At 38.6% G+C, this 18,162-nt stretch overlaps 1 protein-coding gene across 1 annotated transcript in view; it reads left to right on the top strand.

Moving 5' to 3' along the window:
- Positions 1-18,162, top strand: part of PCDH15 (protocadherin related 15) — a 1,730,880-nt gene that overhangs the window by 204,121 nt on the left and 1,508,597 nt on the right. The gene's annotated exons all lie outside the window — the stretch shown is intronic.

Here is an 18,162-nt window from a genome sequence, read left to right as displayed (position 1 = left end):
GGTTCAGTGCACTGCATTAACCTGCTGCATCTTTGGGGCAGTTTCCAGCAAAATGTATAAAATGGGTCTAAAATATGTTGCAACTGCATTTACTGTGTGAAAAATCCAGAGCTATGAATTAGGAAATGTGACTTTCATAAATAAGGACATCCCTAGATGCAAATAAATGCAATGTTGCTAATAAAATATATGCTTTAAACAGTCAGGCAGTGGAGCATAAAATGTAGTGGCATAGTTAATATGTGTACATTTAATGCAGGTGGATAGGCAAAGGAACAACACACTTTCAATGTTTAAATAACGGTGTCACAATTAATTAAATTGTACCAATGGCAAGTTGTATACTAAATGTGCTCTGGGGTGAGCAGCCATCCATTGGTTCATTTCAAGATTCAAAGTCCAATTCAAGATTTATTAGACCATTTTCACAAGTCACTCAAGAAGGCTTTCAAAACTATAAGACCCCTTTTACACTGGTGTGAGCCGACTTTGCCGGGCGACCTGCGAAGTCGCGGCACGCAGCTCGCACCGCGACCTCGGAGCGGCCGACACGGACTTCATATAATTGAAGTCAATGCAGGTCGTTCTGGGTCGCCCCAAAGAAGCTCCGGACCCTTTTTCTAAGTCGGAGCGACTTGTGTCGCTCCTATTAGAACGGGTCCACAGCTTCTCTATGGCAGGCGACCTACGGTGATCTGTCAGGCGACCAGGTCACCTGACAGGTCGCCCCGGTGTGAACCGGCTCTTAGCCTTTCAGATTACAAAGGGAAAGTGTCTCCCTTTTTCCACATTGCTTGTTGTAAGCAATAAAATTCAGTCACAGATATTTGATAAAAATTGTTTTTGTCTTTAAAATTTCCTTTAAATTGTATTTACACATTTGATATGCATAGAATATTTTAATACTAAGCAACACATTTATAGCAATGTTTATCTGACTAATTCAACATTAGAGTACGGCACCGTTCTAATATAAGCACAGCTGAAGGAGTAAACCAGTTATATGTGTTAGTGGATTTCTCTAAGCCCATAGTAATGCTTTCCTTACATAGACGGATCAGGCCACAAGATTGTGATGTAATCTAATGAAGATCCAGATGCCCAAAACAGCATCTTATGGTCAAATTTAAAAGAGGTTATTATTAATTGCCATAGTGGAACTTTAGATCACTCAATGTGCAGTAGAAGGAAAATTATTTTTTTACTTACACATATCCATAGACAAACGTAGTAGTCACTTAATCTGGACATTTGTACCTGAGGGTTGTAAATAGATGAAAAGATGGCAAATGAGAGTAATTGCTTTGAAAAAAAATCAAGCTAATAGTACTCACCTGGACATATTGGGGGACAAAAAAAAAAAAGTGCAATGCTGAAAGTAAAGCAGCCCGTAGATCAATTTCTTTCTTTTTGTTTAACCACTTAAGGACTGCCCATCGTACATACACTGCAGCAGGGCAGCCCTTAAGCACAAAATCACGTACTGTATATGTATTATATGGGCTGTGATTAGACCAGCGGCGGCGCTGGCCTCCCACAATTGTCAAGGAGGCAGACAGAAAGGGAAAGATTGTGTGTTCCTAGTAATCAGGAACACAGATTTCTCTCTTACTGCAGTCAGTCCACTCCCCCCACAGTTAGAACACATTCCCTAAGAGCACACTTCTTGATCGCCCCTGATGTTAACCCCTTACCTGCCAGTGTCATTTATACAGTAGCAGTGCATATTATTTAGAATTGATCGCTGTTTTGGTGTCACTGGTCCCCAAAAACTGTCACTTAGTGTCATACTTGTCCGCTGCAATGTCGCAGTCCCGCTAAAAATAGCTGATCGCAACCATTACTAATACAAACAAAAAAAAAGTCCATAAATCTATCCCATAGTTTGTAAACGCTATAACTTTTGCGCAAACCAATTAATATTTGCTTTTTGGGATTTTTTCTTTACCAAAAATATGTAGCAGAATACAAATTGGCCTAAACTGATAAAGAAATTTAATTTTTTTACTTTTTTTATTGGGAATGTTTTATAGCAGAAAGTAAAAAAAATATATATTTTTTTCAAAACTGTTGTTCTTTTTTTGTTTATAGCGCAAAAAATAAAAACGGCAAGGGTAATCAAATACCATCAAAAGAAAGGGAAAAATGGAAATCAATTTTATTCGGGTACAGCGTTGCACAACCCTGCAATTGTCAGTTAAAGCAGTGTGCTGTATCGCAAAAAATGGCCTGGTCATTAAGGGGGTAAACCTTCCAGGGCTGAAGTGATTAACTAGTCGGCTATATGAAAAAAAATGACTTGATTCCCCCATCCACACACTCAATATGGATGGACAAATCCTCCCTGCTGTATTCTTACAGCAGGAAGACTTCTCTGCAATCAAAATACACTGATCAGTGGTGCTGGCTATAGCTGGCGGTGCTGATCAAGCAGGGAAGATCTAACAAGGTGATTGTACTACCAATCAACTTCTGTATAACAAACTTGCCCATACAAGGATTTAAATGAGTCTGGTACCTGCTGAACTGGCCAAATTTCAATCCAGATATGACTAGCTTGAGGTATATCCACTAGTCTTTGCAGCACTTTAAGCAGCTGGAAAAAGCTGATAAACACTATATGAAAACTCAATCTCTTTAATTTGAATAACTGTTTTAATCAAAACTAACATCTAAACCTTTAAAAATTAGAATGAGAAACTTTGAGAAAGATGTCTTAAATATAGCAAAAATTCTTCTTCTTGAGGCCAGCACCTTTAGGAACAAAGTTTATCATTAGGTTAGTAATTGATGCATTCTAATGATAATGGTCCAACTTCAAAGGCTGGTGGACACCAGAGTAGCTATGGAAGCACAGAGGGCTGGACTCTTGCTGAAAATACTTTCATTCCTCAAAGCGACACAAAGGATATCAATACACTTTGTGTGCATAAAATGCATTTACAAAATCAGATAGGCAGGAGTACTTTCATGCTTGATTACTGAACAGATCTGGAAAAAATACACAAAGAACATCAAGATTAATAATACACGTCTTTTGAACTTAGACAATATTTGCCATGTTTTCAGGTTTTAAATAGATTTGTCTACTTTCATTGTTTTTCATATTGTCAATCTGCCCAACCTCACATTAATTATTGTACCACTGCTATGTATATAGCCATTTAACAAATACATGGCTATTATTTATACCAAAATAATTTAAATTAATTTAAATATAGGTACACTGATCTTTTAGTATGATGATGTCCTGTGTATGTGTAAATATGTTACTTTGATTTCTTGCTTGACTGAGAAGAATGTCCAATCACATTAGGGGAGAAAAAAACATTTGTTCTTTTATTTAGCACAGGCTTGGGGATAGGTGAATGATCAGTTTACCTGTCTAAAGAATCAATGAGAGGTATTGTGTTATTCTTATTCCTTTTATACACTGGTCTGTGGTCAGCATAGGGCAAGAGGCTGATGAGAACCAAGCTTCTTTTAATTAACCTTATTTGTGACTTTGCAATTTAATTAAAAAATTAGATGTGCAGTACTGATGAGGGAGACATACTAATTAAGAGCATGCTTAATTAAAAGTGCAGCATCCAGAAGAAGCCCATGAATAAGAGTAAGCTGATAGGAGAGCATGTGACTGCACTCTTTACCTTAAGAGTCATTTTGACAGTTTACGTTTTAGCATGGAAATCTGGTTGTTGAGAGATATGGTTTATAGGTATCTATAGCCTATTTTTTCCCTCTTTTCCATACTTTGGTAGCTTGCAGCATAATTAATTAGAAGTGGTCATTTAATAAACTGTGTGTCTTCTCATTTCATCCTTGCTGTCAGCAGAGGGATGAATCAACTTGCTCTTGAGTCTTTTCATTTACTTTGAGCCAGAAATGGGAGCTCTGTCATGCCCTGCCTTTCACAGACATTGATTTTAAGGGCATACTGTTAATCAAACATTGGCACTGAGTTATTGGTAGGAGAAAAGAGCATTTACTTTTCTATAAATATCAAACAGGAGCAATAATGGAAGTTTGGTTAGTCATTTTGATAAAATCTGGTGGAGGCTTGCACAGCCATCCCAAAACAATTGTGCAGGTAAAATGGTTTACACATCCAGGTATATGAAAATAATAAGATTGTATTACCTAAATTAGGTTTATAGGACATACATATTGAAGCTTGTTACACCTACAAATGTAAGGATTAGCACATAGAAAACTTGTATACTGAGCCTTGACCTGTCAAACCGCACATACTCATAGCCCTTTCCTGCAGCATCTTGGGACAAGCAGAGCATAAATACATCTTTCAGAAAAACAACAGAGCTCTCTGGTGGATGCAAATGTTAGCACTAAATAAGACTTTTTAAAGCTGATGGCATCTCAGACGCAGCATGTAATGTTCAAGATGCATTTAGTACTGTGTCAGTGAGCATTAACATTTGTATTCACCAGAGAGATCTTTTCAGACACATTTGTCGAAGTGGTAATCAGCTACTTCAGCGATAGCAGTTCTCAGTTTTTAACATTTCTAGAGAATTACACTAGTAAAATAAGACATGGCAAAAATGGTTTTCTATTGGAAATTCCTTCTTTTCATTTTGTTCATGGAAACCTGTTAATACAATAATTGAAGTGTAACTTTTGGTCAGTTAGTTACATTACAACACTTTTAACAAATTCTACCTGCTGCTGTTTATTTTATAACATGTGGACTTTAATCCCTTCCAGTATCCTGCTGTGTGGAACATCTGCCTGACCACCTGATTGGGTTGCAAGTTATAATAATAGAAAAGCTGCTGTGAAAAGCAGTGAGCCAATCACCTGAGCACAAAATGACATTCCTGGTTGATTTCTGTACACAAATAGTGTATAGAATGCCTGTTGTTCACAAAGTTTCAAGTTACTTTTTGCCGTTGTACAAAATGACAACAGATTGAAATGCATCGGTAATTGTTATTAACAGTAATTTTCAAAAATGAGTTTATGTAGCAAAGAAAAAAATATGCATGTAAATATATACTTGTGACCATCACATTAAATATGTAGCTGTTTTTCTCATGAACAGGTTCAAACTAGATAAGGAAAAAATCCACAGTATTGATAAATGTGCCCATAGCTCACTGCCTCCAAAGACTGCCATACATTGCAGTAAAAATATATTACAGTGTCCACAGATTTAACCAGATAGCTGGAAATTATGCTTGATATCGTCAGGTACTGCTGTCTGTCGACATGCACTGAATGCTCAACTCTGCTGAATGTTCATATTTATGCTTGATCTATTGTTCCTCCAGTTAGCTGGATCTTCAGACATGCAATTGAAAACAGCTGGATTAAACATTTGTTCTTTCATGCCTATGGATTTACTTTTTTAAAGGATAAGTTAACCTTTTGTAACACGTTACATGTTACATCTGTCTTCAGGGTTGTTGCCTAGATTATGTGTAAATGTGCATACACCCACATAATTTTAATAGTATGCACCTATACACCTCTAGATCTGAGAGATCTTACACAAAAGAGGTAGTTCCATCCGCAATACACATTTATTGAAAGGGTTACATAATATATATATATATATATATGCATATATATATATATATATATATATATATATATATATATATATATATATGCATATATATATATATGCATATATGCATATATATATATATGCATATATGCATATATATATATATGCATATATATATATATATATATATATATATATATATATGCATATATATATACATATATATATATATTACAGTAAACCCCCTTCCATCGCTGGGACCCACCCGCGAAAAGTGAAAATCCGCGAAATAGAAAAACCCTATTAAAATACATTGTAGGCATGTTTTTTTTTACTGTCACTGTACGTGTAAAAACATTTTGAGGTCTTTAAACACACTTTTAAAACAATAGAAACTAATTCAAACACATAAAAGATACTGAGAGACAGAGCAAGAACAATGGAAAACACAAAAATATTAAATTTTTAATAATTTATATAGTAAAATAACATTACAGAAAAAAACGCAATATACTGGGACCGCAAAAACTGAACCGCGATGGAGCGGGGGTTTACTATATATATACAAATTACACACAAAACCGTATTTATAACACATTAACAGTATACATCCCCTGGCTTATATGATATTTACAAATCACCCACAACAACCATATTTACAATACAATTTACAAGCATGGAGTCTGTATACCTTTCCACGTCAGGTCGGGGCATGGTGCCTGCTGCGTGTCCCCACACAAAAGAGGAACATAGCTTGGTGGTGACAAAGCATTATATCCCTCTCCTTTCTGTACTGTGGCTAATATACGTAACTCTTCCTAATTGGTCACTGTACCTAGCAAATGTATATTGGGCACAGCCTGTTTACTACCCTTGTAGTGACCAGGGTAAACAAAAGGCCAACCTTTAAAGTGGAAGTAATTACAGTAACACCAACACAACACTCAATACTTTTAATATATTTCCTTCTAACTGAAATATATTTCTAATTACAATATTATTAATAGCTGTTAATGGAGATTTCACATAAACCCATTATGTAACAGCGTGGAACATGTAACATTTTACTATTGCTGTGCTTCAAAAAATCAAATACGTGCTCAGTGGTGAACAATTCGTGCTCCCCTTTGTGCCCCCACTCACCAGAGCATGGATGAGTTACTGCAAAAAGGTAGATAATGGAGTCCCTTACATGGGTATACGAAATCATCCAGGGAAATCCTATCAAAGTCTGTGTCTTTAAGGGCTTGTCTCCAACGACACAAATGATCAATTCTGTTTATGTCATTGGAGACAAGCCCTTAAAGACACAGACTTTGATAGGATTTCCCTGGATGATTTCGTATACCCATGTAAGGGACTCCATTATCTACCTTTTTGCAGTAATCCATCCATGGTCTGGTGAGTGGGGGCACAAAGGAGAGCATGGATTGTTCACCACTGAGCACGTATTGATTTTTTGAAGCTCAGCAGCAGCACTTTATGGACTGTTATATGGACGTTTCTTTTTGCACAGTATATTAATTGTATTTTTTATATATTTATTGTACAACTTTGTCACTTTTTGGCACTCAGCACTTTCAGCACAATTTATATGTATACGTTTACATATCTTATTTATATGTTGTTTATGCATAGATTAGGAGTTCAATAATAGGAGCAGCGCTGACACTAATTTTTACATACCATTTAAAGGCACACACCTTTTTGCCAGCAGCAGCCCACACCAGTTGTGTTATTAATTTATATTATTTATTTATTATTTATAGCACATATTTACTTTGAACTTTACCACTACACTCCATAGCGCAGGGACTCTTGTTCATTTTATATTTTACTATTGAAGCAGCCCCCACACCCTCATTGTGACAGTAAGTGGGGATCTTCTCCCTGCAACCGCTGTCACAATAAAAAATAAAAAAAAATGCTGCCATGCGGGGCTAAACCCACCTGGCAGCGTCATTCATTCACAGAGTTCCATGAATGGTAGAACTACAAGTACCGACAACCTTTGCCGCTATCAGTTTGTAGTTCTCAATGAACTACCAGGGCACTGATAACCTCTCTAGGTAGTTCATTGTTGCTTCCTTCCAGTGTGCAACTGCCTGCCCATATGAGGTATAAGCAGACAGCTTACACTGACAGTCTGCAAGAGCCCTGCATTGCACCTGTGATGTGCTGATTACAGGTGCAATGCTGTGCAGGGTCCTAGTAAAAAATAAACTTAATTAAATTTAAATGAAATTTTTTTTACGTGCAAAACAATGTGTATGTATTATTTTTTTTTACAAAGGTGAACTTGTCTAATCAAATGGTTGGTTGTTGGGTAGACTATAGGTGAACTTATCCTTTAAAGTGGATACACACAGTTTGAAATCTGGCCAGTTCAGCATGAACTGACCAAATTTTGATCTGTTTGTAGCCCTGTCTGTCTAACAGAAGCTGATCTTTAGACCAGGTTCTGTCAAATAGTCCTGCTGTAAAACCAGCAAGCAATCAGCTGCTGCAGCCAGTTGGTGAAGCACTGATCAGTGTAAGAGAGAAGTCCCGCTGACAGAATACAATTTTGCAGTGAGATAGATTCCTGCATGCATCTTACTTATGTAGATGCAGGAATATGTGAGTTTTTTTGTCATGCAGTCCACTGTTTGAATGAAAAAAACTCAGTGTGTACGAAGAATTAGTGTTTTTGGGAAATACAGGGTACTGATGAAAGGCAACCAAATAGCCAATATAGATGTGAACTAACAGTTTGAACTCCAATAACACCTAAAGTAACCTTAATCAGGTATAGGCTATGCAGAGAGAAAAAAATTCAGAAAATGTCAGTATTTTAGAAAACATAGTTTAAATTTACCTTAACAAGGTCCTACATGCAGGCTGTATGCCATTGAATTATTATTTTTTTCCTTACTAAAAACAAATACTACAATCCAATGCTGTAATAGTAAAATGCTTCACCTCCCTGTTCTGTCTGGTGCCCATCATACAGAAAGTGGGATGAAATCTCTTAATAAATAACACAGTTATTAAAAGTTGAGTGGTATGTTTCCTCACATTATCCAAAATTGAAAAAAAAAAAGTTTTGGCTAGAGTTGAGCTTGAAGAAGAAATGTGGGCCCATTTTAAATGCCAAAAAGTGTATTGTCCTCAGTCCGATCAGTGAAGGCGATTCACCAACAGGTTTACATGGAGCAATGGAGGTTGGATTGTGTGCCTACAATGGAGCTAATGCCTTTACATTCATTTTCTGTAAGAAGCCAAAGTGCTGATTGTTTTTAAAGGAAATTATATTATATTTCATTGGACATAAACCTAAGTCAGTATTATTAGGGATAAGCAAATCTACTCAGAGCCAGCTTGTGGGGGTTTGTCAATTTCTGCCTAAAATCTACAAACACTAAGCTTAGTGTTGAACTCCACTAAGGTCCATAAGGGAAAAGGGGGAGTGAATCTTGATCATACATTCTGACCATTTTTAAGACTAATAGACAAAATATTGCCAAAAAGGGCATGGGGAGCTGGGGACTATCACGGGGAACATGTACCATTGCGAAACAATACCATACCGTGGAGAGACAGCCTTTTCCTGCAGCTTTGAGGGCAACATTTAAAACACACAGATCCTTTACCCTATAATGCATGGGGGAAGCCTAAAGCTACATGTGGTGGTATGAAACAGTATGGTTATTAGACAGCATCAGCAACACCGTATTCTGACATCATATATTTTGGATGTGTAATTCCTTTTTTAAAGTTTTTTTGTTTTTTAAATGTAGTTCTTTATTTAAGAGTTTTTCAAAAATAACAGGACAGAGAACCCAAAGTCAGCAGCAAGTGGCATACAAATATATCACAATAGGATCATATACATATACACTATATTACCAAAAGTATTGGGATGCCTGCCTTTACATGCGCATGAACTCTAATGTCATCCCAGTCTTAGTCCGTATTGTTTAATATTGAATTGGTCCAACCTTTGCAGCTATAACAGCTTCAACTCTTCAACTCTTCTGGAAAGGCTGTTCATAAGGTTTAGGAGTGTGTCTATGGGAATGTTTGACCATTCTTCCAAAAGCGCATTTGTGCGGTCAGGCACTGATGTGGATGAGAAGCCCTGGCTTGCAGTCTCTGCTCTTAATTCATCCCCAAGGTGTTTTTTATCAGGTTGAGGTCAGGACTATATGTAGGCTAGTCAAGTTGCTCCACCCCAAACTCACTCATCCATGTCTTTATGGACCTTGCTTTGTTCACAGGTCCAAATCATTTGGTGGAGGGGGATTAAGGTGTGGGGCTGTTTTTTAGGGTCTAGGCTTGACCCCTTAGTTCCAGTGAAGGGAACCCTTAAGTCATCAGCATATCAAAGACAGTTTGGACAATTTCAGTCTCCCAAATTTGTGGGAACAGTTTGGGGATGGCCCCTTTCTATTCCAGCATGACTGCACACCAGTGCACAAACAAGGACCATAAAGACATGAATGAGCGAGTTTGGGGTGGAGGAACTAAACTGGCCTACACAAAGTCCTGAACTCAACCAGACAGAACATCTTTGGGATGAATTAGGGAGGAAACTGCGAGCCAGACCTTATAATCCACATCGGTGCCTGATCTCACAAATGTGTTTCTGGAAGAATGGTCAAACATTCCCATAGACACACTCCTAAACCTTGTGGACAGCCTTCTCAGAAGAGTTGAAGCTGGTAAAGCTGCAAAGGGTGGGTCAACTCAATATTGAACCCTACGGACTAAGACTGGGAGGCCATTAAAGGACATGTGCGTACACATGTACTTTAATGGCTTTGTAGACTTGGCTGGCAGGCCCTTTCATTTTCAGGAGCTGCTCAGCCCAGGTGCTGTCTGTACTGCTTCCTCCTCTGTGTTGCCTATTTTGCAATATCAACTGCACCTTGGCACTGCTGTCCCCATGATAAACTTTATACTACTTGTTTTTTTACTCCCACTGATGCCAACACAGAAGAATTGTTTCCTCCTACTGACACCACAATCATAATGACATTTTTCCACCTACTTAAACTGGATTCTATTTCAGGGTGTCCCAGTTCTATCTCATGTTGCCACACTGTTTAGACATTTTACCTGGAAAGCCAAGGGGATTGCTTTTATGGATATTGTTATCCTTTACATACTGTATTGCTTATACTGTTTAGATATTGATTTAAATGGGGGAATGATTTTGTGGGCGTGGTAAAAAGAGGGACTGGTCAGTAGGTTGTTCCTATGTTCCTAGATGTAATTTTAAAAATCTAGTAAGTAATAAACGTTAGTTGTTTTGTGATGTATTTGTCTTTTTAAAATAACGGGTTACTCAAGGTTTAGAGTAGCCTAAAGATACTTTAACTGGAAATTGTAAGACTTTGAAAGGTTGTTATAAATTGTCTAAATGTATCAATAAAATAGATTTTTCTACATTAGTTGGATCCCTCTTGAAATATGGCAAAGTGAATGGATGATTTGTCCAGAGCAACATTATGCATAGATGAAAAATTTGTATGATACTTTCCATTTAGAATCTTTAACATTTTCATTTAGATTTTCTTTTCCAAATAAGCCCTTTGGTTGCACTGTGCTGCCAGGAAAATAACAGGTTTATTGTTCTGCAATGATGTCAATTCAGATATAGGCAGCATGGAAAAAAGGGGGACATAGGATATGTTGTAAATCAGGAATCATACTTTTCATAGACTTGCTTTGGGAAATAATTGCAACTTAAAGATGAGGGAAACTTAACAGTAGAATGCTAGACAGATATCATTTTCTTTACTATTCTGAGAGATCACAGTAGTTTATATTCTATCTGCTAGTTTACCTGTCTAAAAAAATGGTGTACATTGTCCAAAAATATGTTTTCATGTAGTTATCTCATGAAAGTTCCAAGTTTTCTTTAGAAAGAGCCAATTCCTTCAAGATTGTGCTAATGAGGCAATGCAGAAGTCATAGTTTTCCAGTTTATTCCATTACTGTTGCCTTTTTGAGATTAGGTGTGTAATCTAGGGGCAACAAGAATGTGCAAATCAGATTCCCAGATGATATCTGTGAAAGAATTTACAATCTGTCCCATAATTTGATCACCTCTAAATGTTGGTTGCCTTGTGTTCTACGGACTCCAAACCACTCACCTGTGAATATTCAAGCTGCGCATTCTTTACCTGCCATCTAATGCCTCGTACAAACGCATCGATTATTGGCCGGGAATTTTCGGCCAACGTCCGATCGGCCGATTTTCGGCTTGTTAGTATGATGCTTTCGACAACCGACTCCGACTTTTTGGCCAAAAGAAACCTGGTGTGCAGGCTATAAAATTTTTGTTGGCCGTCAACACAACGGCCGATTTTCCGTCAGTCAGTACAGATTTCGGCAGACAAAAATCTGATGAGCAAGACTGGGCATGCTCAGAGAAGAAAAAACACACGGAAAGTAAACCAGCACATGACATCACTTCTGAAGTAGATTTTTGTTGGCCGAGAAAATTCGTGTGCAGTCTAGGCACATTCCAATCAACAAAACACCACTCTAGACAAAAGTCGGATGATCGGTCGGCCGATAATCGTTGTGTGTGTACGAGGCATAAGTCTCAATGTAATTATGCACATCTGTAGACCCTGATCATTTTGTTATTAAAATGTCTGCTTTGCTTCCCCTATTTTGTCAGGAACCTGCAGTCCCACTCACAGTCCCACTGTGCCATGTAAAAATGCTTTAGCTGATACTGGCAAAATAATAAAAAGTCAGATTGAAAATATTTTCTGACTTTTCATCTTGAGCACACTGACAGTGTTTCCTGGATGATGCTAACAGTTTACTGAATGACTTGCTGCCTAGAAATGTTGTTTAAATGTGTTACAACTTAGGGAACCTGCTTAAAATGATCATTGCAGTGAAATATAATATTTATTCAGGAAAAAGTATTTCTAAAGTGTTGACTGTGCAAATCTTTGCTCAGTGGTAAGCAACGTCTTTTTTTTTAGGCATTTACGATGCAAAATGTGCACTAGGGCTAAACTACACTTGCAATTCTAATCTTATACTACGGAGCATTTTAATGTTTTGCTGGTAAACAATCTGAGATGTCAGACATATTCAGTAAAGCAGAGCGCAGTTGTGTTAACTATAGCATCCAGTCAGCACAGTAGCATTGCTGTCTCATGTCATCAGGGCATGTGCCCACTTCTTCTATAAGGAGCACCTGTGTTTCGTCTTTTAAAATGTCTCTGCAGTTTCCTCCACACAGGAATTGTGCTTATCCCGTATCGCACAAGTGTGAACCGGGACCTAAAAGTGTTCATAAGTGACTTTACTGACCCTAATAATACATCTGCTTAAGCAAAGGGGGGGCCAATTATGGGCTACGTTAAATTGCACCTAATCACCTTTCTTACTTGCAGTTATAAATGTGGATATGGTAACAGGAAAAAAAGCAGTCATATGCCCTTTTTTCATTACTCGTTCAGTTTCTTTTTTGATGTAGCTTCTGGTTGTTGCATATTGGCAGTTATTAGAGTGTACACACAGGCATTAGACTACTTTTCTTTTTACTTTTTAATTATGAAATAGTTGAAACTTAGGTGTACGTTTGGTAAACTGAGAAGTTTTCTCTCAGTTCAATTCTCGGCAGTTCTCAGAGAAAAAATATCTCCTCTGGCACCCAGTTTAGAAGGCGGAGAACTTCACTTCTCACAGGGTGATCAGAGGAGAATTTTTTTCTCTGAGAACTGCTGAGATCTGTGTATAACTGGGTGGACTGCCTGTAATCTCACAAGATATTGTGAGATTACAGGCACTGCTAAATTTAAAAAGTGAAACTAAAGTTTAAAAGAACTCGTAATGACATGTTCTGACACATGAAAACATATCTATACACAAACACATGCACAGTATATATACATATATACATACAGTATATACATACAGTATATATATATATATATATATATATACACACATACATACCAGTACATACAGTACATACATACATACATGCCAATCTGTATGCAATTGCACTGTGTGTTGGCAGATTGCATGCAGATTGCACACCAGACCAGTCTGCGGACAAACTGTTGGGTGGTGGCAGGCTATCCTTTGTGGTGTGTGGGTGTGGGGACAGTGGGAAGAGTGATCAACACAGGGGTTCTGGCTTGTAGGATAGCTGGAGGAATCCTAGTAGTGTGTGGTAATTGCTAGACTGCTCCCCAACCCTAATGCCTCGAACACACTTACCGATTGTCGGCCGTAAATATTCGGCCGACGGCCGATCGGCCGATTGTAGGCTTGTTAGTATGATGCTTCCGACAGCCGACAGCACACTTTCGGCTGAAAAGAATCTGTCATGCAGGCATTAAAATTTTTGTTGGCCAACACCAGAACGGCCGATTGTTCGCCAGTCAGTACAGAATTCGGCCGACAATCAGCAGATTTGCAAGACTGGGCATGCTCAGAGAAGAAAAAAGACAAGGAAAGTTAACCAGTTTTTTGCACTTTTCAGCGGACAGGACAGCCCTGGACAAAAGACGGCCGATCGGTAGGCCGACGATCGGTACGTGTCTACGAGGCATTAGAGTGCACCAGATTGTATGTAAGATTTGTATCTGCCTGTGTGTGGTCAGCCAGCTGGATTGGAGTGGAGTCTCCCTCTAGTGGTGACCGAAGGCAGTGCAGGCTGTGAAAGTATTGCAGCCAATCTAATTACTTAGTAGGAATTTTCTTTATTTCCGTTATCCCCTTATACTGCCCAGTCACGATTCATCACGTCTCGGTTAGCTAGTCACCGTGGGCGTGGTCGAATCGTGACAGATTGGTTTCCTCCCACACTCCAAAGACATGCTGGTAGGTTAATTGGATCCTGTATAAAAAATTGTCCCTACTGTGTATGTATGTGAGTTAGGGACCTTAGATTGTAAGCTCCTTGAGGGCAGGGACTGATGTGAATGTGCAATGTATATGTAAAGCGCTGCATAAATTGACAGCACTATATAAGTACCTGAAATAAAAAAAATATATATATATATACACCAGTACATATAGTATATATACAGTGGGTACGGAAAGTATTCAGACCCCCTTAAATTTTTCACTCTTTGTTATATTGCAGCCATTTGCTAAAATCATTTAAGTTCATTCTTCTTCCTCATGAATGTACACATAGCATCCCATACTGACAGAAAAACACAGAATTGTTGACATTGTTGCAGATTTATTAAAAAAGAAAAACTGAAATATCACATGGTCCTAAGTATTCAGACCCTTTGCTCAGTATTTAGTAGAAGCCCCCTTTTGATCTAATACAGCCAGGAGTCTTTTTGGGAAAGATGCAACAAGTCTTTCACACCTGGATTTGGGGATCCTCTGCCATTCCTCCTTGCAGATCCTCTCCAGTTCTGTCAGGTTGGATGGTAAACGTTGGTGGACAGCCATTTTTAGGTCTCTCCAGAGATGCTCACTTGGGTTTAAGTCAGGGCTCTGGCTGGGCCATTCAAGAACAGTCACGGAGTTGTTGTGAAGCCACTCCTTCGTTATTTTAGCTGTGTGCTTAGGGTCATTGTCTTGTTGGAAGGTAAACCTTCGGCCCAGTCTGAGGTCCAGAGCACTCTGGAGAAGGTTTTTGTCCAGGATATCCCTGTACTTGGCCGCATTCATCTTTCCCTCGATTGCAACCAGTCGTCCTGTCCCTGCAGCTGAAAAACACCCCCACAGCATGATGCTGCCACCACCATGCTTCACTGTTGGGACTGTATTGGACAGGTGATGGCAGTGCCTGGTTTTCTCCACACATACCGCTTAGAATTAAGGCCAAAAAGTTCTATTTTGGTCTCATCAGACCAGAGAATCTTATTTCTCACCATCTTGGAGTCCTTCAGGTGTTTTTTTAGCAAACTCCATGCAGGCTTTCATGTGTCTTACACTGAGGAGAGGCTTCCGTCGGGCCACTCTGCCATAAAGCCCCGACTGGTGGAGGGCTGCAGTGATGGTTGACTTTCTACAACTTTCTCCCATCTCCTGACTGCATCTCTGGAGCTCAGCCACAGTAATCTTTGGGTTCTTCTTTACCTCTCTCACCAAGGCTCTTCTCCCCCGATAGCTCAGTTTGGCCGGACGGCCAGCTCTAGGAAGGGTTCTGGTCGTCCCAAATGTCTTCCATTTGAAGATTATGGAGGCCACTGTGCTCTTAGGAACCTTAAGTGCAGCAGAAATCTTTTTGTAACCTTGGCCAGATCTGTGCCTTGCCACAATTCTGTCTCTGAGCTCTTCAGGCAGTTCCTTTGACCTCATGATTCTCATTTGCTCTGACATGCATTGTGATCTGGAAGGTCTTATATAGACAGGTGTGTGGCTTTCCTAATCAAGTCCAATCAGTATAATCAAACACAGCTGGACTCAAATGAAGGTGTAGAACCATCTCAAGGATGATCAGAAGAAATGGAAAGCACCTGAGTTAAATATATGAGTGTCACAGCAAAGGGTCTGAATACTTAGGACCATGTGATATTTCAGTTTTTCTTTTTTAATATTGTCAACAATTCTGTGTTTTTCCGTCAATATGGGGAGCTGTGTGTACATTCATGAGGAAGAAGAATGAACTTAAATGATTTTAGCAAATGGCTGCAATATAACAAAGAGTGAAAAATTTAAGGGGGTCTGAATACTTTCCGTACCCACTGTATATATATACACATCAGTACATACAGTATATATATATATATATATATATATATATATATATATATATATACACACCAGTACATACAGTATATATATATATATATACACACACACACACACAGATATACATGTGATTGTATAGTTAATGTGTTTCTAACCTGCTGTTGATGTATATTTCACTGCAGTAGGGAGAGTTTTTACTTTCACTTTTGGGCACGGGGACATTCACTGCAGAGATCTCCTATTTCTTCCTGCTATCTCCACCTCTGAGCTGGAGAAGCAGGAAGAGGAGATCTTCAAAGAGAAGCACAGTGATAAGGTGACATCATGTGTTACTAAACTGGCCGTTTCTGTTGCAGTGAATGCAAGCTGTTTGTGTACTGAGATGAGAAGAGAAGACTATATTCTCCACTACTCTTCTCAGCAATTTAAACCGGCAATGCTTTGAGACAAGCCGTGATCATCCAGATCTCGGCTTATCTCAGTTTACTAAACGTACACCCTAGAGTGAAGGAAGGAAGGACACCCAGGACCACACCTCATCCTAGATCAGTGATCTACCTCCTTAATTACTTTCTAGATCAGTGATCTACACTCCCTAATTACTTTCTAGGATCTAAGGTTCTCTCCAGACACAAGGAAACTGATCTGAAGACAAGTGCACCAACAAAATAATGGTAGTTTAGAAATTTACATGACAGGTTCACTTCAGGAGCTCTACAAGGATGCATAAAAAAATGAGGTAAAACAATAAATTCTGCTCTGTTTGCAACACTAAAACATACTTGCAAGATGAAATACAAAAATATAAAATATTTGCCTTGCTCTGATTAGTAATGTATTTTACAGAACTCTTGTGGTGATTGCAATTATAAGACGGCTAGTTAATGATCACATTTTATTCACTTACGAGAGCTCTTTTAAAAAGTAGTGACAAATATACTTTGCACTTGTGTGCTTAAATCATTTTTTGGGCTGCATGTTTGGTCCTTGACCTTTCTAATAATATACAAATGGGGAGAAGTGTATTTTGTAGTGCTGTACTTTGCATTTGAACTAGTAATAATGTATACAACATACTATTTCCTGAATAATTTTCCATGCTATGACATAAGTGTGGAGCTTACTATGTTTTGATGAAGTAAACACATTTTTTGTTTCCTGAAGTTTTTCCTTACCTATTGATGTGAAACAATTAAATGTAGCTTGAGCTTGGTGAAAATTGTGCTATAAAATCACTAAACAACGACAGCTATCACATAGTTCAGATTAATGGCAGAAAGAATTATCTTCTCATATAAATGAATTTAAAGCTGTAGAGAATAGTTTTTCTGCTTACAGGAATCTCTCTCTGTTCCATCAAATAACTGTAGCATATTAACACTGTAGACCATCCACCTGTCTGCCTCTGGTCTTTCAAATTCCTGCCCTCTGTCAAGAGTTGGTCTATCTTATGCTTTTCTCTTTGGGATGGGGAAGCATTCATAACCTGCAGGTGTTAAGACTGGTAATTAGGAATTCTCCCAGGGCCATTGTTAGAAATCATGGGGCCCCATACAGCCTTCCTGATGGGACCCCGCCTATCAGGCCTTCACCCTACCTACCCCCTGGGGTGCAATAGAAAAGCAGCACTGACTTTATCCACCTACATCCCTCAAAAATGAAAAAAAAAAAAAGTCCCTCCTCTGCTCCTGGGCCCCTCTGTTAACTTGATGGAAATGTCATCTGGGCCCTGGTAAACAAGCAGGAGTAAAAGGGATGGTCTTGTAAAATCAATTTATTTATTTAGGCAGAAACTAACAATAAAGCTGCCCCAGGCCCCCTGTTTAGCTGATGGGGCCTGGGCCCAATACAACAGGACTGATTCTACTGCCTTATCAGCAGCCCTGACTGCCACATGTGTAGAAAATATGTAATGGTGTGGCTGGATAGAATGGAGGGCCTCACAGTATATG

Source organism: Pelophylax lessonae, assembly GCF_965119305.1.
Source record: "Pelophylax lessonae genome assembly, chromosome: 9".
Lineage (NCBI taxonomy): Eukaryota > Metazoa > Chordata > Amphibia > Anura > Ranidae > Pelophylax > Pelophylax lessonae.
The sequence above is the reverse complement of the archived record's forward strand: the minus strand, read 5'-3'. Positions and strand labels throughout refer to the sequence as shown.